This window comes from Podarcis pityusensis, assembly GCF_964106645.2.
Source record: "Podarcis pityusensis genome assembly, chromosome: 7".
NCBI classification, from domain to species: Eukaryota; Metazoa; Chordata; class Lepidosauria; order Squamata; family Lacertidae; genus Podarcis; species Podarcis pityusensis.
The window spans coordinates 61081465-61109273 of NC_138031.1; the positions used below are offsets into that span (position 1 = coordinate 61081465).

The 27809-nt window shown below is 44.2% G+C and overlaps 1 long non-coding RNA gene across 1 annotated transcript; it reads left to right on the forward strand.

Annotated features, from left to right (window-relative positions):
• Window positions 1-1271: 1271 nt before the first annotated feature.
• LOC308482319 lies at window positions 1272-16184 on the forward strand. The gene is made up of 3 exons (XR_013989212.1): window positions 1272-1566; window positions 9929-10042; window positions 15617-16184. It is a non-coding gene; the product is annotated as an uncharacterized lncRNA (long non-coding RNA).
• Window positions 16185-27809: the final 11625 nt, after the last annotated feature.

Genomic DNA, 27809 nt, shown 5'->3' on the forward strand with positions numbered 1-27809 from the left:
GCGGACACGGAGCAATGGATCCAAACTACAAGAAAGAAGATTCCACCTAAACATTAGGAAGAACTTCCTGACAGTAAGAGCTGTTCGACAGTGGAATTTGCTGCCAAGGAGTGTGGTGGAGTCTCCTTCTTTGGAGGTCTTTAAGCAGAGGCTTGACAACCATATGTCAGGAGTGCTCTGATGGTGTTTCCTGCTTGGCAGGGGGTTGGACTCGATGGCCCTTGTGGTCTCTTCCAACTCTATGATTCTATGATTCTATGATTCTAGATTGTGATCAGGGCCACTGCAACAAACAGCCTCACAAGCCTTTGGGAGGCAAAGATGCAAGAAGGCATCAGAGGAGGGAGGGAAAGAAAGAGGGACAGAGGCTAGAGTTGCCTGTGGCACCCCTCACCATCCTTCAAGGCACCCCAAGGTGCCATGGCACACTGGTTGTAAACCACTGCCCTAGAGTAATGTTTTGAGTTGGAGGGTATAGAAGGAGCCCTAATACAATGTAAGCTGCCCTGGATAGAAATCAAATTGCCATCAATTTGAGCTCCCTGGGGCTCAGACCAGGTTTCAGCCCTGCAAGAAACAGGAGGAGAACACTTACATCGTGCCTTTATTTTCACAAAGGAGTAAACACAGACAGTCCCCATGCATATTTGATGAGCAGACAGGTCAGAGGATGAGACTTGCAGGCAGACTTGAGGCACAGCACCTTTAACTTTAGAAATTAAGTACTGAGTGCAAGCCAAGAGCTTCCCAGAATGTAACTATGCTAACACCCAGTTCCAGGAAGGCCCTCACAAAAATAGCTGATGGCTATGCCTTGCCTTTGGTGGTGTTCGCCACCAGGAAAGGCAACTGGTAGGAGGTGTCACCACAACCCATCCCTAATTACTGTTCATTATTCCCTCTGGCTGCTTCTGAACGTGTTGTGTGAGCTTCCGCAGACTTTGGCGGAAGTCTGCCTAACATGTCTCATGACCAGAATTCATTGTTGCTTCAAGGCCCCCATTAAATTAGTCTGGGCTATTCTGCGTGCAGCCTAATTTCAGTTTGCCACAGTGGCCTAACACACTGTAATATGGCAGAGCCTCAGAAAAGCACCAGATTTAGCAGGGCACAAGGAGGTGTTTTGACAGGGCTACACTGTATTTCCATCTCAGTCCAATTCTGCATCGAGCCAGGGCTGTTCCCAGTTTCAGACACATACAGAGGTCATTGTGGTACCCTCCTACCCTTTCCCATATGTTTACTCTGCCATTCATTCTAATTACAGGACTGTGCTGCAGAGGAAGTGCTCCAACGGCTGTGGAGGTAGAAGCTGCTCATCGCCTCTGCCAAATGCATCATCCTGGCACTAACCTGTTTCCCTTCTGACAATGCCAACCAAGTGTCAACACTGCTGTTGATTTATATAGCACAGAGCATAGCAGGGTTTTATCAGAAAGAGTTTCAATTTGGCGTTGCTGCTGGGTGCACGGGACAAAGACACAGCAATTTCAGAAACACTCATCAGCACGACGGCGAAGCAACAACTCCAGCAACAAGGAACTAGATGGGCAGTCATTTTAAACAGTACAGTATAATTATTTCAGATACTTAAAGTAATGGAAAGCCCTCAGTTTGACCACAGCATACTTAACGTAATGGTTATTTTATTAATATACTGACAGTGCAATCTGATACATGCCCACCCAACAGCAGGTCCCATTGAGTTCAATGGGGTTTACTTCCAAGTAAAGTGGGTCTACGATTGCAGCCTTAGGAATTGATATCCTGCCTTCCCACATAAGCTTCATGGTGGCTAACAAAACCAATTAACATTATATATTACAAAAACAGTATATAAAATCAAATATAATAGTAGGCTGCATTTTTTTTAAAAAGGGTTAATATTATCATCCAATTTAAATGGGGAAACCAGATATCATAAAAGGTAATCAAATGTAATGGAAAAACTCAAGTTTGCTGGCAGTTTTCTAACAGAAACACTAGGCAGACAAGCCTGGGAAGGGAGTACCATCACTTGAAAATTATGAGCACCATCACTTATAAGGGTCTTCCTCCAGTAACCAACTGGTAAGCCTTAGCATGCAGCGGTACCGAGAGAAGGGTCCCTAACACCCAACCCTGAAAAATTCTTTGTTCAGTTATATGGAATGCTGCTGGGAAGTCCAGGACAATCCACAGGGACACCCTGTTCTTGTTGCTCTCCTATTACAGCTCATTCACCAGGGCAACCAAAACCATTTCTGTCCCAAACCTGCCCCAGAAGCCAGACTGAAATATATTTAGAAAAACAGTGTCATCCTGTAGGGAAAATTCAATTTTTAAAGCAAATAATAATTTATTTCCTCCACTGCGCAGTATCAAAAAGAAATTTACCAGAGAAATATTACCAAAGTGTGGAATGGATAACAGGGCAATAAACTAGACTGACTCTTAAAATTGGCAGCTAGGTGCTTATACGGGCCCTGCTTATTCCTCTCTTGGGGGATTCCTTCGGCAGTCCAAAATCAACTTAAGTTGGAATGGATAATTGGTTTTGGACTCCTTCCCTGAAAACCTTTCCTTGTCGAGTTCTTTGGCGAGGAAATATGGCCATTTCTTTCACTGGAAACCTACTTGTAAAGGTCATTTGTGAAACAAAATGGAAACCGGCGTGGTAAGGACTCGATTTTATGGCAATCTGAACAACATCCAATCAAGATGGTTACAAGGACGGCCTGATAGAACAGAATTGCAATCTTACATTAATAGGCCAAGATGAATAGACGAGCGCCCGAACCCTGAGGAGACAGAGACAGAGGTCAGTGCTTAAGGCTTTGAACATGAATGCCTCTCTTCCTCCCGTCCCTTTTCACATGTGGCACCGTAACAGTAGCAGACAGATGCTACATAAAGGCAGACACACCTGATTAACCATGAATACAACAGCTGCCGTTTCCCCACTGCCCCCTCTATCCACTGCAAGGCTGTTTCCGTTTTGTTTTTCCCTTTCATGAGGAAATTAAGCCCACCATTAAAACCCAAAGTTAGTGGGAGGGTGTCAGCGTTGCGGGTCTTTGTTTCCTTCCTTGCAAATGTGTAATGGCTACCTTCTGATTTTCCCTTTCATCTGAGGCGTGGGCGAGGCCTACAGCAGGCAGAGCAGTCAACACCCAACCTCAAGCACAGGAAGAAAGGAGAGCAAGGGGCAAAAGGCTGGCAATCAGTCCAGGAAGGGAGATAAAGGACATTTACACAAAGCAGCAGCACCTGATTCCCCCACTGCCCTTTAAAATATTCACTCCATGAGCCAGTGGCTTCTAGTTCTTCCATATGATGCTCCTGCAGAGCTCCAAGTACAGTGGTACCTCGGGTTACATACGCTTCAGGTTACATACGCTTCAGGTTACAGACTCCGCTAACCCAGAAATAGTGCTTCAGGTTAAGAACTTTGCTTCAGGATGAGAACAGAAATTGTGCTCTGGCGGTGCAGCAGCAGCAGGAGGCCCCATTAGCTAAAGTGGTCTTCAGGTTAAGAACAGACCTCCGGAACGAATTAAGTACTTAACCCGAGGTACCACTGTATATGGATAGTACTTTGTAAACAGCAACAGCAAGTGTGTCCCTTGCTAACAGCCTTCTAAAACATACTGCAAAATATCCCCTCCCATTGTTAATTAGATGTTACAAATCACTTTGGTAGGCAGGTACAAACAACAACAATCACATCATCAGCTCTGACAGCTTAACTAGCTAGCAATAGCTCTTGCCCAGTACCAGATATGAAGGTCTTTAGGAAAATGCTGGCTGCTCTAAGGAGATGTGGTAGATACAAGAAGTGATGCTGGGTTTCAACAAGGTTAATTGTATTTTGCAGTTCTTGCTACAGTTACCGTATAGATATGCCATTCTTTGCTAACCATTCATGCGTTTGAGCACCTTCTGCTCTCTTACCCTTTAGACTTGTAGCTGTATACAATGGGGAATCGCCTCTTCTCTTTTTAGCCAGTCTAGGGCAGTTTCTTTCTTTGAAACTAAAGTGCATTGCACTCTTCACTTTCCCCTTCAAATGGGAGTAAATAGGCTGTGGCTTGCAAATTTGTTTTAAAGGGCGATAAGCATTTTACAGAGGGAAGTCCCTACACCATTCTGCGGTCACGGGTGACATACTATTCTAAGGAGCTGTTTCACAGATTACCATTTCCCTACACAAAGATAATCTCCATGAGCGAAAATGTGCTTAGCATAAATGTGTGAAGAGAGGTGTGTTTCCTGTGCTGTTTGAGCAAATGGGTCAGGCAGCCATTGCCTTCAGTGGATGCCTGGTCCATGTTCTTACAGCATGAAAACCAATTATGCCACACTTCACACATTATGGTAAACACATTTCCCTACATATGTTTCCTACATTATCTTTATACAGAGAAATAGTATTGTGTGAAACACCCCTAAGGCTAACGCTGTGCAGAACTTTGAAATGGCAACATTACCTGCCCCTCCAAAGCTTTATAATCAAACATCAATGCACATGCAAAAAATAAAATACATCTTATTTCAGGCGTAGCTTTAGTTCTTTATTTATTTATATCTGTTACTCTTGGAAATAGCTCCAACAAAATGAGATAAGAGGCTGATTCTGTATCTAAATAAGAACCTCCCTTCTCAAGATCAAAGGTCCAGCAGCAATATGTGATTTCCAATTTTATCCTAGGCACATTTGTTTCCAAAGAAGTCCCTTGTCTTAAATGGTGCTTACTCCCAGATTAGCATGCACAGGATATTTTCTGCGTTAAGCATAGGAGTGCATAGAACTGCAGCCTTCATTTATGAAATGAGGAATACACACAGGCTTTAAAATGTGGATAAAGATTTGTACACAAACTGATTTAAAAACCTAGAAGCATAAGGGTAAGCACTGACAACTCAGAGGATGAACAGTGACAGGGAACAGTTTGGGGGGTGGGGGTGATGCTGAGTAAACAGAGGAACAGTCACAAACAGGCAACTTGACAGCCGAAATTGTTTGGATTTTAAATGAGTTCAGTGAACAAAAAAGGGGAGAGATCATTGAACTGTTGCCCATAAATGACAAGCAGTGCAGTAGGAGAAAGAAGACATCCGTTCTGTTTGGCAGCAATAACTTTTAGGAGACTCTCTGAGAAGGACATAGTGCTGGCAAGCAACCGATACTGCTTGGACTATGACATATATCAAAGAAAGAGGGGAAAGGATGTCTGGAAAAGCGCCTGACCTAGGAAGAAAGATGAAGATACAAGAAGCAGCGGAGAAATCAGTAAGGCCAGAGAAGATGAGAAGTTAAGCCCGTGGGCAACAGCAGAAAGTGCTAATGCAGCATTTAATGATGAGTTTGTGATTGCAAAGTGCTTTTGTTATATCAACTCAACAGGCAAGACAGGAAGGTCAGGGTATCACAGAGGAAAACGTCAAAGCAAATCTCTAGGAGAGCCAAATCCACAGAGTGGGTATGCCCAGATTGGGGGTGATGGAGAATTCAATTAGAAATTAAAAATGGGAGAATAAGTTGCTACACTCTGCATACTGGTCAGAAATCAGGCCAGTGGACATGAACACTGTTTGCTGTCATCTTCTTTTGTTCACAAATGTAACATAAACAATTACATTACTTTCCCTGTTGTTTTTTATGTTCCCCCTGTACTGAAATTACTTGTGGAATTAATAGCATCATTAATTGCATTAATTTAGGTCGTAGCAAGTAGTGAGACGAATAGCGTAGGTTTTAGCAGAAGCCAAAATGTAGCAGAATGGAAACATTTCTGATTGCGACTAACACAGGAAGGGATGGAAATTGCTGTCTCCTTAACATCTTTAGACCAGATGCCACAAAATTACCACTGTCTATTGTTGAGGGAGGAATGCAAAGGGCCCTTGACGAAATACACAAGACCCACCCCTAGATTTCCCCCAGTTTTAGCCAAATTATGACTGTCTTGGAGCATTCTAAAAATAGTGGCTAAGGGAAGCATCATAAAAGGGGGCAAAACGTCCCCCCATTCAAGTTGTTGTTGTTGTTAATTATGTTTATATCCTGCTTTTCTTCTAAGGAGCTCAAAGGGGGGTACATAGTTCTCCCCCTCCCCCTTTTATCTGCACGACAACCCTGTGAAGTAGGCCAGGCTAAAAGAAAGTGACAGACTCCATTTCACCCAGTGACCTTCATGGCTGGTCTACCAAGGTCCAAGTCCAACACTCTAACTGCTACACAACACTGCCTCTATCTGAATCTAGCATCTAACTATCACAAACGCTTGATAGAAAAAAAAAATGTGTTTCCTGCTCCTCTAGCATAGTATCCCTTCTGATTTATAGCACTAGTATCTCATAACATTTTGTGCTGCTAATTTTAAGAGAATTGGGGAAGCAGAGGCTGACATTGTAGTATGAAGTCGCAGGTGCTGATGAGTTACCGTATTTTTCGCTCTATAACACGCACCAGACCATAACACGCACGTAGTTTTTAGAGGAGGAAAACAAAAAAAAAATATTCTAAACAAAACAGTGGATGTATGATTTTTGTGGTTCATGCTGTGGCCACAGACATGTGATCTGACGGTGAGTTTGGGGTAGCCCAATGCAAAAATCCTGAGGATCCATGTGGATCCATGCTAAAGTCGCCCTAAAGTCGCAGGGGCGCTGGGGGAGTGAACAGGAAGCAGGAGGAGGAGAACAATCCCTCTCACACACACAGACACACAGAGTATCAATCCTAAAGTCGCAGGAGAGGCAGGGGCACTGGGAGTGGGAAGCAAGAGAAGGAGAACGATCCCCCCCCTCTCTCTCTCACACACACACAGTATCAATCCTAAAGTCGCAGGAGAGCGCAGGGGCGCTGGGAGAGTGAACGGGAAGCAAGAGGAGAACGATGCCTCACACACACACACAGACACACACACAGAATATCAATCCTAAAGTCGCAGGGGCGCTGGAAGTAGCAGGGGCGCTGGGAGAGTGAAGGGGAAGCAAGAGGAGAACGATGCCTCACACACACAGAGACACACAGAGTATCACTTCTAAAGTCGCAGGAGAGCGCTGGGGCGCTGTGAGAGTGAACAGGAAGGAGGAGGAGGAGAACGATAGCTCAAGCACACACACACACACAGCCCCTACAGTGGCTGATCCAAAATCGGACAGCAAAAAACTGCAGGCAGGGACATAGAGCACGGGCTGTTTTAAAGCAACCAACCCCGATCTGCTTCTCTCCCTCCTCCCTCCTCCCGGCTAGGCTGGCTGAAAAGCTTTGCTGCTACTTAGCAGCTCACTGGAGAAGAGAGAGGGACATAGAGCACGGGGTTGTTTTAAAGCAACCAACCCCGATCTGCTTCTCTCCCTCCTCCCTCCTCCCGGCTAGGCTGGCTGAAAAGCTTTGCTGCTACTTAGCAGCTCACTGGAGAAGAGAGAGGGACATAGAGCACGGGGCTGTTTTAAAGCAACCAACCCCGATCTGCTTCTCTCCCTCCTCCCGGCTAGGCTGGCTGAAAAGCTTTGCTACTACTTAGCAGCTCACTGGAGAAGAGAGAGGGACATAGAGCACGGGGTTGTTTTAAAGCAACCAACCCCGATCTGCTTCTCTCCCTCCTCCCCGGCTCGGCTCGCTGACAGGAGCCGCTTACACCCGCTTTGCAGTTTGAAAGAGAGCCACGGACTGCTCACAACTGCAGCGGATTCCCCTGCCATCTGTAGGCATTCGCTCCATAACACGCACAGACATTTCCCCTCACTTTCCAGGAGGAAAAAACTGCGTGTTATAGAGCGAAAAATACGGTAGCTCCTTTGCAATGGTTTCTTGGCCATGAAGAGAGTTCTGTAATTTGAGTGGAGTGTGACATTTGAAACCCCATTCATAGGGGCAAAGGATAGAAGAAGACAGAGTATGCAGAAACCAATGCACTAGCAGCAGAACACCGCGAAGCAACATTCACCCCACAATTTATTTTGATGTTTCTATTTCCAACAAGATTCCATACATCGAACACTTCATTTACCAAGAAGTGACCTTAAAGGTGCGTCTCCAGCTCTTAGACTTTTATTTTACACTATCCCATGCTGTTAGCAAAGATCCTATGAAGGGTCTTTGTCCCAGCTGCATAGGCCAGCTCCTTTTCCTTTTTAAGCCAAAGCAATGATATTAAAGGACTATCAACATCCTGTTGTTCTGCTAAAAGCCAATATGCTTTTGCTGTGTTACCAAATCATTCTGTAATTGCAACCGATTGAAATGCCATATAAAAGAGATGATTGTAGTACTGGATATTCATCTCTCTTTTTCAATTATTTGGTTTACTACCCAATGTGCAATTCTTGTTCTCCTTCCCCTTTTTGGAAATAGTGACATTTGGAAACAATTTGGTTTTACAATGATAATTCACTTTCGTAGGAATTTGTGAAACGTTACAGTGTAAGGAAATCTGCAATAGTATATGATGATATAGCCCATTATTCTATTGCTACTCCTAGATAAGACATTTTATTTTATACACTACAAAGCAATCTGAATTAAATAGGCCTTAACTTTCTTTTAAAATATTGCTTTAAAATGTATTGTAAAGCTCATTTTTTTCAAAAAAAGACCCCACCACCTTTCTAGTCTTTTTAAAAACCATTTTATCACTTTTTAGTTTTTCCTCCATTTATAGTTCTGTTGTTTTCCTTTCCTTTTTTGCAGTTATTGAAGTAATGGCAAAATAGTGCTGAAATTAAAAGAGCCCTTTAGCACACATTTTAACATGATTTTCAAAACTGAGTGGGGGGAAATGGTTTAAAAATGATGTGCTATAATAAGTCTTAGTTTCCCACAGATACATTTGTACTCAGAGTAGTTTACAGAAAATAAACAATCTCACTACAATCATCATTGTACATAAAGAAAATGGCGAGCGGTATCCAACAAAATTATTCTATTAGTGCCATGACTTTTGTCTGTGCAATGGGACTTCCTCTCCCTACAGGCCATCTTAGCCGCCCAAATCTGCTTGTTAAAATCATCTACATATATGAAACATTGTGTGTATGTATATATGTAGATATGTGTGTGTGTGTGTGTGTGTGTGTGTGTGTGTGTGTGTGTATCCTTGTTACCTGATCCTCAGGTGATAAGGAGGGCAAAATATGTTTCATCACTTCAATCACCTCTCTTTGCACTTACATGCTTCTCAGAAACAGAAAACATTATCTCATCCTTACAAAGCAAGATCAAGTAATACATACAAGACAAGTATCATTTGCTTTTCATTCTGGCACTTGTTTACATAATATAACTCCATTTGGAATATGAGTCCATTTAGAATATGTTTATTCTTTGCCCACAAACAATTCTAATAGTTAAGGATATCCGCGACACTTCTCAAAAGCCCTTATCCCTAGTGTTTAAAAGACATTTATAGCCAGTTCTTCCTACCAACTCATTAACACCGGAGTGAGCGTTCCATTTCCTAACAAATGTCACTCCCAGAGCACCTTGGGAGAATCTCCTCCTTTCTTTTCTAAGCTTAAACACTCTCCATCACTGAAAGTGGTCACCTTTTCCCCTCCCTCTTTTTAACAGGCACTCTTAACCTTCTTAGGAGATTAAGTATCCCAAGATGCCGTGCATGAAGAGAGCACTGGAGAACAGCAAGATGCTACTGTATTGTATTAATGTCACTTAATGGTAACTGTCAGTGATAGTGATGGAATAAATATGGAAAAGGAAATTGCTGTAATTGATTGACAGTCTGCAATCCTCCACATGGAGTTTAATGAGAGGGAGTTGTAAAAAGCTGCCTCTATGCAGGCTATTAATGCAAATCATGTGCACCAGGCCTACTTTCTGAATTATGCAATGCTATGCGAATGTCTGTGTCTAAACCATTTCAGCAACCTTGTCTTTATTCAGAAAAAATAGCCTACTGACATGCTGATTACTGTTTTACAGGAGTATCAGAAGTTTGGAGCAAAAAGTGAGTTCCAAGAGCCATGTTATAAATTTTGCTCAGAACAAGAGAAGTGTTTTAACACTGCCCTTACGTTCACCACGCAGTTCTACAAGGTACGTTTGTCAGAGCTGACAGGGATTTACGGGATGAGGGTGGTGAACCTTTGATATGTAGTAAGAATGATCAAGAATTGCTTTTGTTAGAAAACTAGTTAAACCGCCATCTTGCTTTGGTGAAGTAACTAAATGTAATCTTTGTAAGAATATCCTGCATTTCCAGGGAGAATATCATAGAAACTAGAATTAAAGTTTGGAAATTATGAGCCTAAATGACTTAATCATCACTATTATAATAATTTTAATAGCACTTTAGAACATTTTGCAGCATTTCACATACATACATTCATCATCATCATTTCTTATCAATCACCAAAAATTTTCTAATTTCTAGAGGTGTAGCCATTGGAAGAAAAAGAACAAAGAATTTCGTGGCACTTTGAAGACTAACACATTTATTAATACACAAGCTTTCTGGGCGACAGTCCACTTCATCAGATTGGTTGGCCTTCCCACTGCTGTGATATTCTTCCTGGGTGGCAAGGAGTGAAGCTTCTGAGTGGGCTACCTCTCCATGAACTGACTGGTAGCAGAAGCGATACTAGTGGTTCCCAAAGTGGGCTGTGATTGATTGATTGATTGATTGATAGATACTGGTATATATATATATATATATATATATATATATATATATGTATATATATATATATATGGTCTATATGAGCTGCACCAACGGACTGCATTGTTGCAAAGAGCAGTATGTAGGATTGCCCTTGAGGTTGATCCAGAAGCTGCAGTTGATGCAGAATGCAGCAGCTAGACTACTAACCGGAACAGCCTTCCACCAGCATATAACACATCTATTGAGAAAGTTGGACTGGTTGCCAGTATGCTACCAGGCCCCGTTTAAGGCTTGAAGACTTGCGTACAAGGCCCTAAACAACTCAGGACTAAGTTACGTGAAAGATCCCCTGCATCCCTGTTTAGCCACTGCATGATGGTACCTAGGTAATCTGAGGCTCACTCCATTACAGTTCAATGAAGAGCCGTCGGTGTCACAGCACCAGTGGCTGACAGTATAGTAGGGCTGTAGCACTCACCTGACCTCCCAACAACTGAGTTGCTGCTGCTTATCGGGAACGAGAGTTGGACAGGTGAGGTGACCAAACGTTTTGGCAGAGCCAATCCAGCACACTTGATGGTATGTTTGCACAGCGCTAACCTCCTTGTCAATTCATGTCTCCAACTCTCTCTCCTGGTATGCAGCAACTGCTGTGCTGCTCAGAGGTCAGTTAAGCACTACTGCCTATTGCACCGTCTGCTACTTCACAACACCAAAAATATGGAATTGCCTCCCTGTACAAATTAGGCACCAGACTTGCTGGTTTTTCAGACCATGGTGGAAAGATTCTTCTGTAGACAAGCTTCCTCAGAGGGGTGAGAACTCAGCCATACTGAATCATCAGGTTGAAAATATTGTTTGCCTTTTTACATTGCTTATTGTTGAACGAAAGGCTTTTTATGTATTGCTTTGAATTTCTTTCTCAGATACAAAGCAGTTCACAAATTGTGTAAATAGGTAAGAAAAGACGTGGCAGAGATTGGAGGGAAGGCACAATTACTCTTATATAAGATAAGGGCAATAGATGTAAAGCACGGCGATTGTAAATCATGTGCTGTTTTAGAATACAGTTAACAGAGTTTTGTAATGAGGGATTGCTGTATTTAACATTCCAGTCAAAACATAATCAGGAGGAGGAGGAGAACTTATGTTTCTGGTGTCAGATTCAATTAGGAGGGACAGAAGCCACAGATGAGAAATAAAAAGCATCTGTATATGGAAGTATGTTAAGCTTTGAAGCTGGTGTGGAAATATTGGCTTAGTTCTTATTTTCCCCCAAGTGTTATGTCGTTTTATGTATGATGTTCACACTTACAAGGATTCCTTGTTAAATAATTCCTCTGCACAAACAACAGGGAATAAACTCCGGCCTTTGATATCAGCAGATTAGGATCTTGCAAGCTATCATCGAGATCATATAGCTTTAGATGAGCGGAAGGCATTCTCAGCCAAGGGGAGGAACAACATAAATGCAAAGTACAGAAAATAAACTATATGATCAACAAACAGAAACTCGTGACCACAGGAGATCTTCAGTTTGCAATGAACACACTGCAAATCACACATAAATTTCCCATTTAGGAAAGAGAAAATAGCTTGTTTTGTGACCATTACAAAGGGTGGTTTCATCTATTTAAGCCATTAAATAAGCTTATTCGTTATGGCTATTTTACACTGTTTAAATTGGTGCAATCTTTAATGGGGCCACCTGGAAGGTTATTTTGGTGGAAAGGCAAGATAAAAATCATTTACAGTGCAATCCTACACATTGGATTGTGTTAAATGTTTTAACCAGAAGCAGGCAGCTACCAGCAGGAGCAGAAAGAACCCAGCTGACCTCTCCTCTGTAAGTAGCAGTGACTCAGCCGCTGGGAGTTGATATGAGTGCTGCCCCCCACCCCACCACCCACTACTGGTTTCAGTTGTACTTCAATGTAATGTTTATTGTATTTCAAATTGTTGTGATACACCCTGAGGTCATCTGTAATAAAAGGCAGAAATAAATATAAGCATAATGTCTTACTCAGAAGTAAATCCCACTTGGTTCAGCTGCAACACTCTACAGCAGCTGCAGCTTCTGCAACAATTTCAAGGGAAGCACCACATACTGCATGTTGCAGAAGTCAAGTTGTGAGGCTACCAACACATGCATCACAGTGACTAAACTATCCCTCTCCACGAAAGGGCACAGTTTGCGTAGTAACCTAAACTACTTGCCGTTAACTTTGAAAATTGTTCAAATGCAAACAATTGTGGGTGGATGCTCAGTCACAAACATGAGGTACACGCCTCCCCAAACTCCGGGAATCTCTTGGGCAGCAAATATCTGTACTCACACCTGACTACCATTATTAAGAGGCAAGTAGCAAACGCCCACAATGTTTGAGAAGCTAAAATCCAGAGTCAATGAGTTTGATGTCATAGAAAACCCTGAGATTTAAGATACGCAGTCATTTTTCTCTCTGATTCATAACCATCTTTCCCCTCTGACTCATAACAATCTGGTACGTTGTTGGTTCAGATTTACTCCTGCCACCCTCTTGACTTCAGGAACAGGAACCAGTGCCAGCAGTTTCTCTCTCTCATGTTTCATTACACGCTCAAACTTCTTTTTAACTTACGCCTTTTTGAGCATCTACTATGAAAATAATGGCGTCTTTAAAAAGAAATGTAGGAGGACCATAACAAAAGGGGGGAAATTTGGTGGTGCCAAATGAGCCACTGCCACTGAAAACGCCACGAGATATTGCTCTTGTATAATATTTATTTGAATCCATAACGATGAGGAAAGACTTCCTTCGTACCCTCACATGGTATTGTAAAATAATTAGGTAGCTTGGAGATGGGAAATCCTGCAGTCTTGTCTGTTCAGACAATCAAGCTGATTGTATGATGGCAACAGCAGAACAGATCCAACAGCCACAAATCTCATTCAGGTCCTATATTTGTGGCCTGTGGTGAAGGAACAGGATGCTGTTTTTACTTCACTGGTTACGTATCCGCTTCCAGATTGCACACTGCATAAGGAAGATGACTGGCTCTGCCCCTTACATAACTGAATGCAGGAATGGAACCCACACATACAGCTGCACATGTGGGGTTGGCCTATGCAATCAGGGACCTGTTTGCTGTCAGGATTCCTGGTTACCTGGGCAGAGGCCTCAATGAGTATAAGCATTCAGTGTAGGTGAGGGGCTGAGCAGCCCCCACTCCCCAGACACACATTAATTCAGGTCACTACCTGAATAGGGGGACGCGGGTGGCGCTGTGGGTTAAACCACAGGGCCTGGGACTTGCCAATCAGAAGGTCGGTGGTTCAAATCCCTGAGACGGGGTGAGCTCCCGTTGCTCGGTCCCTGCTCCTGCCAAGCTAGCAGTTCAAAAGCACGTCAAAGTGCAAGTAGATAAATAGGTACCGCTCCGGTGGGAAGGTAAACAGCATTTCCGTGTGCTGCTCTGGTTCGCCAGAAGCGGCTTAGTCATGCTGGTCACATGACCCGGAAGCTGTACACCGGCTCCCTTGGCCAATAAAGTGAGATGAGCGCCGCAACCCCAGAGTCGGCCACGACTGGACCTAATGGTCAGGGGTCCCTTTACCTTTACCTGAATAGGGCAGTTGGATGGTTAGAGGGATAGTTTACAAGGGGACAACTAGAGGAAAAGGGGAGTTAGCATGATTGGAAGGCACAGCAGTTTGAAAGATGAGTGGAAGCTCAAGTCAAAAGGGGGCAAGGATGACCTTCCTCACATGCTGTCCACCTCAGGCTAAGCATAGAACATGGCAGGCAAAGCACCAGCCAAGTGTGTTTTGAAGTCAGAAGCAGGAAAAGCCAGACTAGATTAGCGAGCAGGGGAGGCAGACAGAAAGGCAGGAATGGCAAGCTTTGCGGCAGCAGACTGAGCAATCTGCTGGTGGTAGTCAGGGCAATCTGTCAGCAGCAGTGGCAAAATTGGAGACTGCCACCAAAGCAGCAGCAAAATCAGCAGTGGGTGCAACAGTGGGAGGTTACATGGAAGACAGATGAGGGCCACATGTGGCTTGCGGATTGTCCATGTAGAAGCCAACCCAAGCTTTCAGAAGTGAGACAGGGCTATGCATGTGTGTGTGTGTGTGTGTGTGTGTGTGTGTGAATGAATGAATGAATGAATGAGTGAATAAATAAATAAATAAATAAATAAATAAGTGAGCCAATCAGTGCCTATACGTTCTCTAAGCTATTACGCATGTTGGGGGACAAAAACACCTTTAAACAGACACCCAGAGAGCATTTTCTAAGCCTTGGGAGACCAGCCCCTTTCCTACCACCAACAATGCTACTCTGTCACTGACATAAATAAAAATGTCACAAGGCAGTTTCATGAAGCCATACCATGAATGCCGGGTATTGAGCTGCAGCAGCTGCATGGAGACTTTGCGGTTTCTCCTCCGAGGCTTTCGCTGCTACTGCTGGCTCCCACTCAAGTCACTACATCCATGCCCTGCCTCCTTGCTGCTGCTAAATTTAATCACATCCTTTTCCATATCATGTCTTCACTTCCTTGCGCTCCAAGATGGGTTAAAATCTGACCCTAGACTAAACTAGCTAAACCAAAGTGTAGTAGTAGTAGCAGTAGTAATGTATCTATAAAGAGCCTAGCTTCACTAAAGGTGAGAGCCACAGATGTTTTGGACTACAACTCCCATCACCCCTGACTTTCAACCATGCTGGCTGGGGCTGATGGGAGTTGGAGTCCTGCAACATCTGGAGGACCACTACTGAATCACAGTTCAGTTCATAGTGTGAAATGCATGTGATCAGGCTGGTGGGTACGCAACTGGCTTGGACCTGCTGGGAGCCACCAGCTCACCTGATCATATATAACTCCGCAATTCCCCAACTATGGGTTGCAACCCACAAGTGGGCTGTGAAGTCTGTGCAAGTGGATCGTGTGCTTACAAGTAATTTTCATTTTTACCATTTCTTTTTAAATAACAAATAGCACATTTTGCTCTCTCTCTCTTTTTTAAGGAACTCGATTTCCCTCCATCCCAGGGGAGCTGAAACTGGGGCAATTCAAAGAGGCTGTTAAGGGGGCAAATAAGAGACAACTCAGCATCAATTCCAAAGCCAAGAAAAACAAGCAGCAAGAAAATGGGCTGAACCTGCAAAGAGGAAGTGTTTAATTTAAAGGCATAGGAACCCTGTATGGCCTTAATGATACTTTGTTGGTGACATTCGATAGGGAAGTACAACAACAGCATTTTATTACATCCCTCCCCCACTACCACCCCCAAAAACCCAACGACAAATTAGATCTGGTGGAAATGTGCAAGGACAGCAGAGGGAACACTGGATTGCAATGAATTTAGAAGCTTTGTAAAAAGTAAATGAAAAAAATATGGCAATTCCTAAGAAAAGGGCTCATGCTTGCCTCTACTCTGGTCTATTTTGCTTTCCTTGATGTTTCTTGAACAAAATTATTAGTGTGTTGCCTACTGGACCTTGGAAGAGCTACGGCTACAGTACAGGCAGGACTATATCCCAACTAGCAATAATTGAACTTGGATAAAATTAAAGCAAAATTTTGGAAAATAAACTTTGGCTTGTTTTTATTTCATTTTGCTTTATTTTGTTATCGAGCAGAACAAAATTTAGCTTTCAGTTTGTAACCAAGTTCAGCCTTAAGCCCACAATGCTTTGCCTTATTTTATTTATTTGTAAAAATGTTTATATACAGCTAAATATTTTTTTAAAAATATCAAAGTGCTTTGCCACATAAAAGTGTAAAAAGGTTTGCAGTGAAGATAGGCAGAAGACCGAGACAAGCCCAGATGGTATTATGGTAGTGTTAATGCCCCACTCCTCTTCTATAAAATTACCGTATTTTTCGCTCTATAACACGCAGTTTTTTCCTCCTGGAAAGTGAGGGGAAATGTCTGTGCGTGTTATGGAGCGAATGCCTACAGATGGCAGGGGAATCCGCTGCAGTTGTGAGCAGTCCGTGGCTCTCTTTCAAACTGCAAAGCGGGTGTAAGCGGCTCCTGTCAGCGAGCCGAGCCGGGGAGGAGGGAGAGAAGCAGATCGGGGTTGGTTGCTTTAAAACAACCCCGTGCTCTATGTCCCTCTCTCTTCTCCAGTGAGCTGCTAAGTAGTAGCAAAGCTTTTCAGCCAGCCTAGCCGGGAGGAGGGAGAGAAGCAGATCGGGGTTGGTTGCTTTAAAACAGCCCCGTGCTCTATGTCCCTCTCTCTTCTCCAGTGAGCTGCTAAGTAGCAGCAAAGCTTTTCAGCCAGCCTAGCCGGGAGGAGGGAGGAGGGAGAGAAGCAGATCGGGGTTGGTTGCTTTAAAACAACCCCGTGCTCTATGTCCCTCTCTCTTCTCCAGTGAGCTGCTAAGTAGCAGCAAAGCTTTTCAGCCAGCCTAGCCGGGAGGAGGGAGGAGGGAGAGAAGCAGATCGGGGTTGGTTGCTTTAAAACAGCCCGTGCTCTATGTCCCTGCCTGCAGTTTTTTGCTGTCCGATTTTGGATCAGCCACTGTAGGGGCTGTGTGTGTGTGTGTGCTTGAGCTATCGTTCTCCTCCTCCTCCTTCCTGTTCACTCTCACAGCGCCCCAGCGCTCTCCTGCGACTTTAGAAGTGATACTCTGTGTGTCTCTGTGTGTGTGAGGCATCGTTCTCCTCTTGCTTCCCCTTCACTCTCCCAGCGCCCCTGCTACTTCCAGCGCCCCTGCGACTTTAGGATTGATATTCTGTGTGTGTGTCTGTGTGTGTGTGTGAGGCATCGTTCTCCTCTTGCTTCCCGTTCACTCTCCCAGCGCCCCTGCGCTCTCCTGCGACTTTAGGATTGATACTGTGTGTGTGTGAGAGAGAGAGGGGGGGGATCGTTCTCCTTCTCTTGCTTCCCACTCCCAGTGCCCCTGCCTCTCCTGCGACTTTAGGATTGATACTCTGTGTGTCTGTGTGTGTGAGAGGGATTGTTCTCCTCCTCCTGCTTCCTGTTCACTCCCCCAGCGCCCCTGCGACTTTAGGGCGACTTTAGCATGGATCCACATGGATCCTCAGGATTTTTGCATTGGGCTACCCCAAACTCACCGTCAGATCACATGTCTGTGGCCACAGCATGAACCACAAAAATCATACATCCACTGTTTTGTTTAGAATATTTTTTTTTTGTTTTCCTCCTCTAAAAACTACGTGCGTGTTATGGTCTGGTGCGTGTTATAGAGCGAAAAATACGGTACATATGGCACAGTTAGAGAAAGGTTTTCTCCCTTTCTTATAGCACTAGACTAGAACTTGTGGACATCCATGAAGCTGAATGGTGGCTGAAGGAAGGACCTCTTCATGCAGCACAAAGCTGAACTGTGGAACCCATTCCCATAGGAGGCAGCGATGGCCACCAGCTTGGATGGCTTTAAAAGAGGATTAGACAAATTCATGGAGGATAAGGCAATCAGTGGCTAACCATGATTGCCGTGCTCTGCTTCCACAGTCAAAGGCAGTATGCTTCTGAATACCATTTGCTGGAAACCTCAGGAGGGGAGACTGCTCTTGCATTCAGGTCCTGCATGCAGGTTTCTCACGGGCTTCTGGTTCACCCCTGTAAGAACAGGATGCTGGACTAGATGGGCCATTGGCCTGACCCAACAGGCTCTTTTTATGTTCTTATATTTTTACTTGGTGGATCACCAGCACAGGCTGGGGTGTTGGAAAGATCACCACCATCCATTGACCTTTTTCTCGCTAGGAAACCCACCTACCTGGAAACCAGATGTGAAGGATTTTACCTGATGTGGGGCTAGAGAGACGGAACATGTTTGCACTAAAATCTTGATAGATTTTTATGAGTTTTGTTTTTGGTTTTTTTTACAAGGGGGGCTGATTGCAAATTGCTGAAGAAATGTGAAGAACTTGATTTAAGCTTGGAAAAATGAGAAACCGGGAGAATCAAAATTAACAGATTTTGCCATCCCTGAAAACATATATTTTGATTAGAGTTTATGGGGTGGCTTTTTAATAACTGAAATATGCTATATAAATTTTAATTGTTTACAGAACTTTTAGACCATACTAAAGGTAGTCACAGGGCAGTTTCTGGCACAGTACATAAAAACAACATATTTGACATAAGAAAACATTGCTACAATTAAAACCACTTAGAAACCAACAACCAGAAATGACAGCAGCTCAGAATAATACTTAGACCTTGGCTAACACAGTTGTTTATTATGCAAACAGGCTGAATGTACGTCCTTATCTTTACCGTACCCAGACCCGCTGAAAATATGTGCATGCCGAAAAGATAAAAACACCTAGCTGTTGAAGATGTGTTGTCTGCGCCAAACAAAGAGGACTATGGGTGGCCTTCTGTCAATCAGCCAGGAATGTTTGGATTCCTGGTAGCAACTACTGTTTTGTTCTTGAAGTGGAATACTTTCTAAAACATGCAGGCAGCATGGGAAGGGGTGGGGGCAGGCAGCAAATCCATGCTCAGGCACTCCAACAGCATGCAAGAGAGATCTCTGAGTGGGATTTGGCATAATGGGTGGGAATACAATCAAGGGCAAGACAAGATTTTCTTCTCCCTTTTCCATCTCCAATCTTCTGTTCCACCTGACAATGTTTTCGCCCGGAGCGTACCTCAGGGCTACAGTGGAAGCTGTCCAAGTGGGGGAAGGCAACATAAAAGGCATTATTGTCTTATTAGGCTACAGTCTGTGTTAATGTCCTTTCCATATTCCGTAGGAGAATGTAAGTGTCTAGAAAAGAAATGATTTTTGAAAGGAAGGGGAATTTGGGCCTGGATTTAGACCACCTGTCATCCCTCTCTCCCTCTCCAGTAGTAAAAAAGAGGGAGGGAGGGATCCTTCCGCAATTCTAATGCCAACCTTTCAGCGACAGCAGCAGTCACATTTTTTTTAATGAGTCCTCCCCAAAAAGGAGTGCCACTTTTTGTTCATGTACTAGGCTGGGGAATAGACAAGGATGAGCGAGAGGGGAGAAGATTTTGGGATCGTTCCCATACAAATGGAGAGGCGTGTGAATGTGGAACTATTGTAAAATACACAGATGGACCTTAAAGAAAACAAACACAAAGTTCCTGCCACACAGGACTGCAAGAAGCTGACTTGCAGGCTCAGAATCTGTAAGTATCAGTAGACAGTGCAGAACAAGAGAGAGAGCAGTTGCTACAACATAGGGAAAGGGATGGAGAAAACTCATATAGAAAGATTTAAATCAGTCAGTCAGTCAGTCAATAGGGGAGAGGGTCAACAAACATAGGAAAACATATTTGTTGGGGGGGGGCAGTCTGTGATATCTATTGCCGCAGGAAAAGAAACAGCTATTTTATACCAAGCCAGTCAATTGGTCCATATAGCTCAGTATTGTCTACTAGTAAGGGCTCTCTGGGATTTCAGATGCTCTGCAACTCTGCAGTGGCTGATCCTAAGGAACATAGGAAGCTACCTTATACCCAATCAGTCCGCTGGTCCTTCTTGCTCAGTACTCTAAGCTATACTGATGGGCAGCAGCTCTCCATGGTTTCCGACACAGGACAGCTGCACATTCATGTATTCCAGGGGGTCGGACTAGATGATCCTCAGGATCCCTTCCAACTCTATGGAAGGGATGATTCTAAGCCTCTCTCCCCGCCTTACTTGGAGATTATGAGGCTTGAGCCTGAGGTCTCTGCATGCAAAGTAGATGCTTTGCCACTGAGCTATAGGCCTTCCCCCCTATTCCTCAAGACACTAGTTTTGTGGACTTCCTTCAGACCACCAGTGGCCACACTCTCCTCAAAACTCTGCAGTATATAAAAAGTCCATATACACACCCTGCAGCCTAGGATAAGGAGAGTTTGATTGGTATTTGGCAAGTGTTGAAGGAACCGCAGTCTGAATGCTAAATTGCCAGCATTTCCCTAAATAGAAAATGTCTGCCACCCTTTAATTTAGGGATGCCAGATCTCTAGGAAGATGGGCAGGGTAGAGGCCTCCTCTGCATATGTTAATTCATATATAAATGTATGTTTATTGCCTAGCACTGAAGCCGAGTTGTTAAACACACACACACACAAACACACACGTATACGCGCACACCAGGAGTCAGAGGCAAAAGAAAACTGACCATGTGGCAATCCCACTTCCATTTACCCGTCTCAGCTGTGGGGCTTTTTGCTTAGGCAGAATTTTGCACCATATGCAGGAGGAAATACATTCAGAAGCCGCAAGGAGCCTTATGAATACATTATTAATCATTAGGCACATCGGGGATATTATCATGTTATCAGCAGAACCGTGAACAAGTTTTCCCCTGCTGAGAGTGAGAAAATAGACATGTGACACCTAAATAATCTACTCTACGGGCCAATTGTACCAATCTGTTGCATTAATGACAAGGTTTTCTCTGGGAAGAGGCGTGGGAGGGGAGAGCGAGAATGGGGAAAGGATTTGCACTGCTTTCTTCATGCCTGTCACACAGACGTCTTTCCAAAAGAAAGATCCTTGCATTAAAATTGCACAGGTTCAGTCCCCTCATATCTTACTGTTGTCTGGTATCGAAGCATAGGAAATCTTTTTTAAATGCTGTCATACCATCTATGTATTAAGCATCAATATACACACAGCCTTGGCACCTCCATTCTCTAGGCAGCAACAGACGGGAGCATGTCTGGAATTCACTTTGTGTGCAATTATTGTTTAGGGTTGCCACCTTCATCCCTAAGAAAGCCCCAGGTTGCCGGCCACCTAATTTTGGCCCTGCTCCTGTGCCTTTAGCAGCAGCTTGACATGCAGATATCAAGCCGGTAAAGTGTTTGCCACTACCATTATTATTTATGCAATCCTTAATCCTGGGGCAATATCATAAATATAACCTCAGTGTCATTAAAAGAATTACATTAACACACACACACACACACACACACACACACATACATACACACCTCCAGAAGAAGCATTTCCTACTTTTAATGTTGATATGTCAGGCTGCTGGTTAAAAGCATGGACGAATAGCCAGTAAAAATGATGGCAGCTCTATACAATGCATTTCATACAAAAGAAGGAGACAAGGAAGAATTCAGGAACAGGCACCAGTTCACACTGAGTGTGATGCTCATGGAGGTGAGTGTCATGCTGCCAAACACCCTCAGCTTTTTGATCATCATGGATGATCTTGGGGGAGTGGGAGACAGGGAAACACACACACACACAGCAACATGTCCAGAGCTGCAGGTCACAGCAGACAATACTGAACTAAGGAGACCAAGATTCAGGTAGGTAGACGTGTTGGCCTGACGCGCTATATATATATATATATATATATATATATATATATATATATTAGTCCAGTAGCACCATAGAGACCAACTAAGTTTGTTCTTGATACTCTGAAGAAGTGTGCATGCTCACGAAAGCTCATACCAAGAACAAACTTAGTTGGTCTTTAAGGTGCTACTGGACAATTTTTAATTTTTTAAAATATATTTCTAAGGAGACCAGCTCAGTAGAAGGCAGCCTCGTGTTCCCAAGACCTTTATTAGAATATATGAATGGCCACAGTGATATGCATTATTTGAGGGCAAAGTGATTCCACATATTGTGGTTAGTTCATCAAAATTTACTGTCTCCTACCAAAACATTTTGGGCTCCTGTGTTCAAATCCTGTTTGCAGGATTCAAACAGGTACATCTTTGGCCACAGTGACTAGAGGGGCTATTGGCCAGATCCAGCAGACCCTTCATATGTTTTTATGGCATTTTTCTTTTGAAAATTATGGAGATGCAGGCCTTCATAGTAAAGAGTGACTGACCCAAGAAGTTCCTACTCTCCCATCAGCTATGGACTCATGGCTCTGGTGAGGCCATCTCCAATCTCATCTGCATTACGGAGAAAATAATCCCAGCATGTCTTGTGGGACTGCTGTAGGGTATAATAACACTTTTAAATTTTAATTAAGATCAATTTTAAATAAGATGTTTTAGAAGAGACAATTAATAGTATAAATATATATAGAGAGAACTTAGGCACCAGAGCCTAGCCTAAGCTAGCCCTACACCATGTGTGGAAGGAAGGGGCCAAGCTAGGGTAGCCATGTGCCCTTCCTTAGGGAGGGCAGTTCTCTATTTGAGGGACTACCCCATTTAAAAATAAAGATCTATAAACACGGGGACCTTGGCACTTGGACATCAGGCAAGTCACATTTATTCAGTCAGTCTTGCTCCCCATTGCAGTGAGATGTACAGTGGTGCCTCGCAAGACGAAAATAATCCGTTCTGCGAGTCTCTTCGTCTAGCGGTTTTTTGTCTTGCGAAGCAACCCTATTAGCGGCTTAGCGGATTAGCACTATTAGCGGTTTAGCGGCTATTAAAGGCTTAGCGGCTTAGTGGCTAAAAGGCTATTAGCGGCTTAGCGGCTTAGAAAAAGGGGGGGAGCGAAAAAAATCGCAAGACTCGCAAGACGTTTTCGTCTTGCGAAGCAAGCCCATAGGGAAATTCGTCTTGCGAAGCGCATCGAAAAATGGAAAACCCTTTCGTCTAGTGGGTTTTTCGTCTTGCGAGGCATTCGTCTTGCGGGGCACCACTGTATTAGAGACCATTTCATTAAGTTGCTTATAAATTGCTGAAATAATATTGTTGAATTAAATTAGTATTCTATTTAAATTTCAGTAATTGTTTCTATATGTGCATGTATAGCTTCTCTGTACTGGGCAATTATTTTAGAGTGACTGAAGCCTGAGGTTGCATTTTCTCTCACCTGAACCTTCTCTTTCATCCATTGTACATTGGAATATTTATTGCAGGGCCCCTGCTTTAACTTAAGTGAATCCCACTCAGCTCTGCCTGACCAGATTCTTCCCTGATTGTCCCGCTGCCATCCATCCTTCCACTTTTCTTTGAGCAGAATGACCTCAAGAGCACTTTTTTGTGCTTTAAAACACCCCACACAAAATGAGAGCACAAGTTAAACAAAAGCCCACAACTGCCTTGTTTACTGGGAAGAATGATCAATGAGCTTAAATGAAAGGACAGGAAGCCAATGTTTTCGCTGTAATTTGTTAGTTAAAGAGTGGCTAGTCCAATTGTTGCTGACAAGAGACTTCCCCCTCTCCCCCTTCTTTTTCAAATGAAGGTTCTCGGAGGAGGGGGGAAGCAAAGGTGTCAACAGCCCGTGAAATGGGTGACATCAGCAAGCTTATTCGCCTCTTTTGTTTGTTCTGGGAGGCTGAGTTATACTGAAATTGAGTGAATGTCCAACTGAGTGAATGTCTCCTTTCCACCAAGAGAACCAACTATGAAAATTAGGACGAAATAAGCACCACGAGAACCTAAACTGTTTGTCTCTGTTTTGTCATAATCACTGCCATTATTATAACATCAACATTGATATATTTGAAGATGTATGGGAGTAACTACTTTTGTTGTCAAAAAAATACTAAGAAATTAGGATTATGTGGTATGTTCACATTAGCATCCAGCGCACACTCCCACTGCTAATTTTTGAAGCTTCGTTCACATGACATTAGCCGTAATCCATATTGATCCTGCAATCTCTTGGCAAATACTGCTGTTGGATGTGTGTGTGTGTTTTGCGTATTCAGACCCAGAAACCTCCCCCTAAATAAATTCACACTTGACTAAAATTTTAGTTTGGGTTTTTGGCAGAATTTAGGCCACAACTTTATTGATTACAGAAAGTGAGTGGTTGCATAGGCTCTGGTTCGACTAGCTCCCTGCCATGCAGCGCTGACCCAGGGTTCCAGCATAGGTCAGCCAAGGGTGAACACCTGGATAAGCGAAAAGTCAGGAACGGACTATGTCCACCACCCAGATGTCCCGCTAGACTCTGGCATGGGCACAGCCCCCTCTCAGGGGTTGACCAAACCATTTGAGTCCCTGGATTCCTTTAATGGAATACCCTTCACATAGTGATGGCGAGAGCATTCTCCCATCCCTATCACCTGAACCAGAGCCTATCCGCCACACAAGCACCTGCGCTCGCCGCCAACCACTCACACCTGTAACCAATCCCTTAACCCCACTGACATGGAGGTCAGCCACAAATCATTCCCAATCACAGACAGATGAACCCCATCAAGCCTGTAAAGGGAACCATCTCAGAAGGTAATGCCCAGGTGACGGGTCACTGTCCTACCCAAGGCCAGAACCTTCTCGGCCACTGCACTCTGGACACGCCTCCTGGCCCTCTCGGTGGCAACTGGGCATCGGCTACCTCACCACACACGTCACTGCAGCAGCTGCAACCAAAAGATTTTGAGTCCGGGAAGAGCTGCCTTCAACTCTTCCAAGTCCTCCTGCATGCGGGTCCGCAGGCTCAAGCCAGAAACTTCCAGAAAATCGTTCTCGCCCAGCTGCACCACCATCACTGCAAGCGTGCCTTCCGCAGACACCTTCGCCCGCACCGTCGGGAGAAGCTCCTCCCAATGCATTCCTCATCTGGATATCCAAGCCTGGTCGGAGAGTCCAAGCCTGCGTCCGAATCCAGACTCCATTGCCCTCCTGCTGGCCCAGTGGACAATGCTGTGCCCAACTATTCAGACATGCAGGGTAGACAAGACCTAGGAATGAACAAAATAACATTAGCAACTGCACCTCAGCGCCATGTCCGAATATAACCCCGGTATGCTCCAGATTTCCAGCGGCCCGGATCCTTAATCCTGTCAATGGACAGGCCCCAATGCGCAGAGGTGGTAGCTGCCCAATGTGAAAGGAATGAGGTGCAAACTCACTGGCCAACAGGCCACATGCTGCCAGCGTCTTGCGCATTACTGCAGGGACCCATCCTCATGGATCAGGAAGGGACCATCCCCAGGTGGGCGAAGTGACAAATATTTCTTGGCATCCTTCACTGGACAAGGGCTGGGCTTAACAGTGGTAGGCAGCCTCATCAAGGCGCCTCTGCCCAACTGGTCCGTTTTGGAATTACAAATAGGGAGCACCAGCTCCGCATCGGACAGCTGAATGTCCTGCAAAAGCAAGCCCCTGGGAGCCCTTCCCTGCGCTGATTCCAGCACCACTTCACCCACACGCAGTGCACCAAAAAATGCAATTGAAAAAGGCCGCCAAAAAGAGTCTCGCCTCATAAATAGACCAGCAAACTAGCCTCAGCTTGCTGCGCACAGCACATAAAATGTCGAAAGCGACAGGCCTCCTACCTGGCGACTCAGGTGGCTGCAGCCTGGCCCAGCCCTCAAGAGCCTTGCGCACCACAAACTTTGTGCAAGGGTCTCTAGAATAAAGGGACTTACAGAAAAATGAAATGGCAGAAGATTGAATTCGGATGGACTTCACAGCACGACCCATAAACCGCAGGTGAGCCAAATACTGCAACACCTGATGTGTGGATGGCGACTCTGTACTGTTGCTTGTCGAATGCTGTGCTCTGAAAGTTAAAAAGTCCACCCAGGCCTTCTTATATGACCTCAACGTAGAAGGAGAAACGGATGCTATTACTCCCTGAAGGACTAGCTATTGCCAAGGTTTTCTTAAGCCAGCTGCAATCCGCCTCAAAAACTGGATGCAAAGTAAGTGGTAATGTGAACATACCCTAATAGCTGTGTGCTGGTGCAGGCACAGGTGTGCAGCTTAATAAGAGTTCTAGTGGGGTTGCAGGGGCGGGGAAACCAAAAAGGTCATGCACGTCTGGTGAACACATCACCATCCCCTCTCTAATGTGAACTGCTCCTGCAAAGGCAGCTTAAATGCAGTGGAGGTCACTGCATCTGAAGCCACAATTGTGAGCATACCCTCCAAAGGCAGTTGTGGAATAACTGGGGATTGATGAAAAATTACTTATGTATCAATCCCAGAGGCAAATCTAGTTGTTCCACAGAATTGCTTTAGGATGTGAAACCAAGCTTTATTTTTAGGGAATGGTTGTAGCAAACACTTGGTTGCGGGCAAGTCAGCTTCTTATATTCCAGTGAAAATATCAGAAGGATCCCTAAAAACAGCAGAGATTGGGTTCAAGTTTGCCTACATTTCCTGCTTCTTAAATCACAGGAGGCTACCACTTAATAACTTGGGTTACTGAAATGTACTCTATTATTGAACTAATCTTGCACATCACATTAAGCCATAGAAGAGTTTACTATGAACACACCTACCTGAGCTGTTTGTTGGAGCCAACCAAACTACAATGCTTGGTTCAGCAATAGTGCTAAGCCAGGGATCATGGCTTGTTCCCTCTCATCATGGGCATGGAGGAGCAAATCAGGCACTGCTCACTTGTGCATGAAAAGCCACCGTTTATGGCATATGAAATATCTCCTTCTTGTTTCCAGATGGGAGCAGCAAAAACAACAAAAGAGTCTTCTGGCATCTTAAAGACTAACAAATTTATTATGGCATAAGCTTTCGTGAACCAGAGTCCCTTTATCAGAGGCATGAAGTGTAATCCTAAATTGGCAGGCTTCCTTTGCACCAGAAGATAAGTTATTCTTATCAAGAAGCATTTGGGATGCAACTCCTTTGTGTCCATTATAACTTTCTAAAGGCTAGAGCCACAAAGCTCTGAGGACTTAAATCTGTAAGGGCCTTGGAAATACCCATATGCAGATAGACACTTGACACATTTTAATGTGGGAGGCTTAAATCATCTTTCAACTTCACTCACATAATGCATGTCAAATGTGTCCTTGACATTAATGCAGACAGAAAAAGCAGAAGGGGAGATCTTTATAATGTGAATGAGCATTCTGGCAACATTTGCATTACAAATGCAAGGATGGCCTAATACGCATGAAAATGCCCTTCCTTCATCTTGTTTTGTGTAGGTGTACTTGACTGCTACATTAACCCAGGTGAGCTCCAACCACTCCTCCCCATATCTCACCTTGATAGTTTATGGCTGCTGCACAGCAGATCCTTTGATTAGTTCACCTTCTGGGAGAGGCAGTGGAAAGTGTTAAATGTATTGATAAATGAACAAAGCAAGTTCCTTTCTTAGTCTGAAGGTACAGAAGAAGAATTACTAAGGATTAAGCAAACCTCAGGGATCAGGAGGTTCACAGCATATTGGTGTGACAGGAGAGCTCAAACACCAAAATACAGAGCGTGGTTCAAATCCAGAGTCCAAATATTGAAAGAGGGGAGGGAACCAGCTGAGAATCACCTTGCACACACAGGAGGGCCCAGGTCCATCCCCCCCCCCAGTTCCTGTGTGTGTATAGTGAACTCCCCTTTGTTCAATAGGACTGTGTACCTC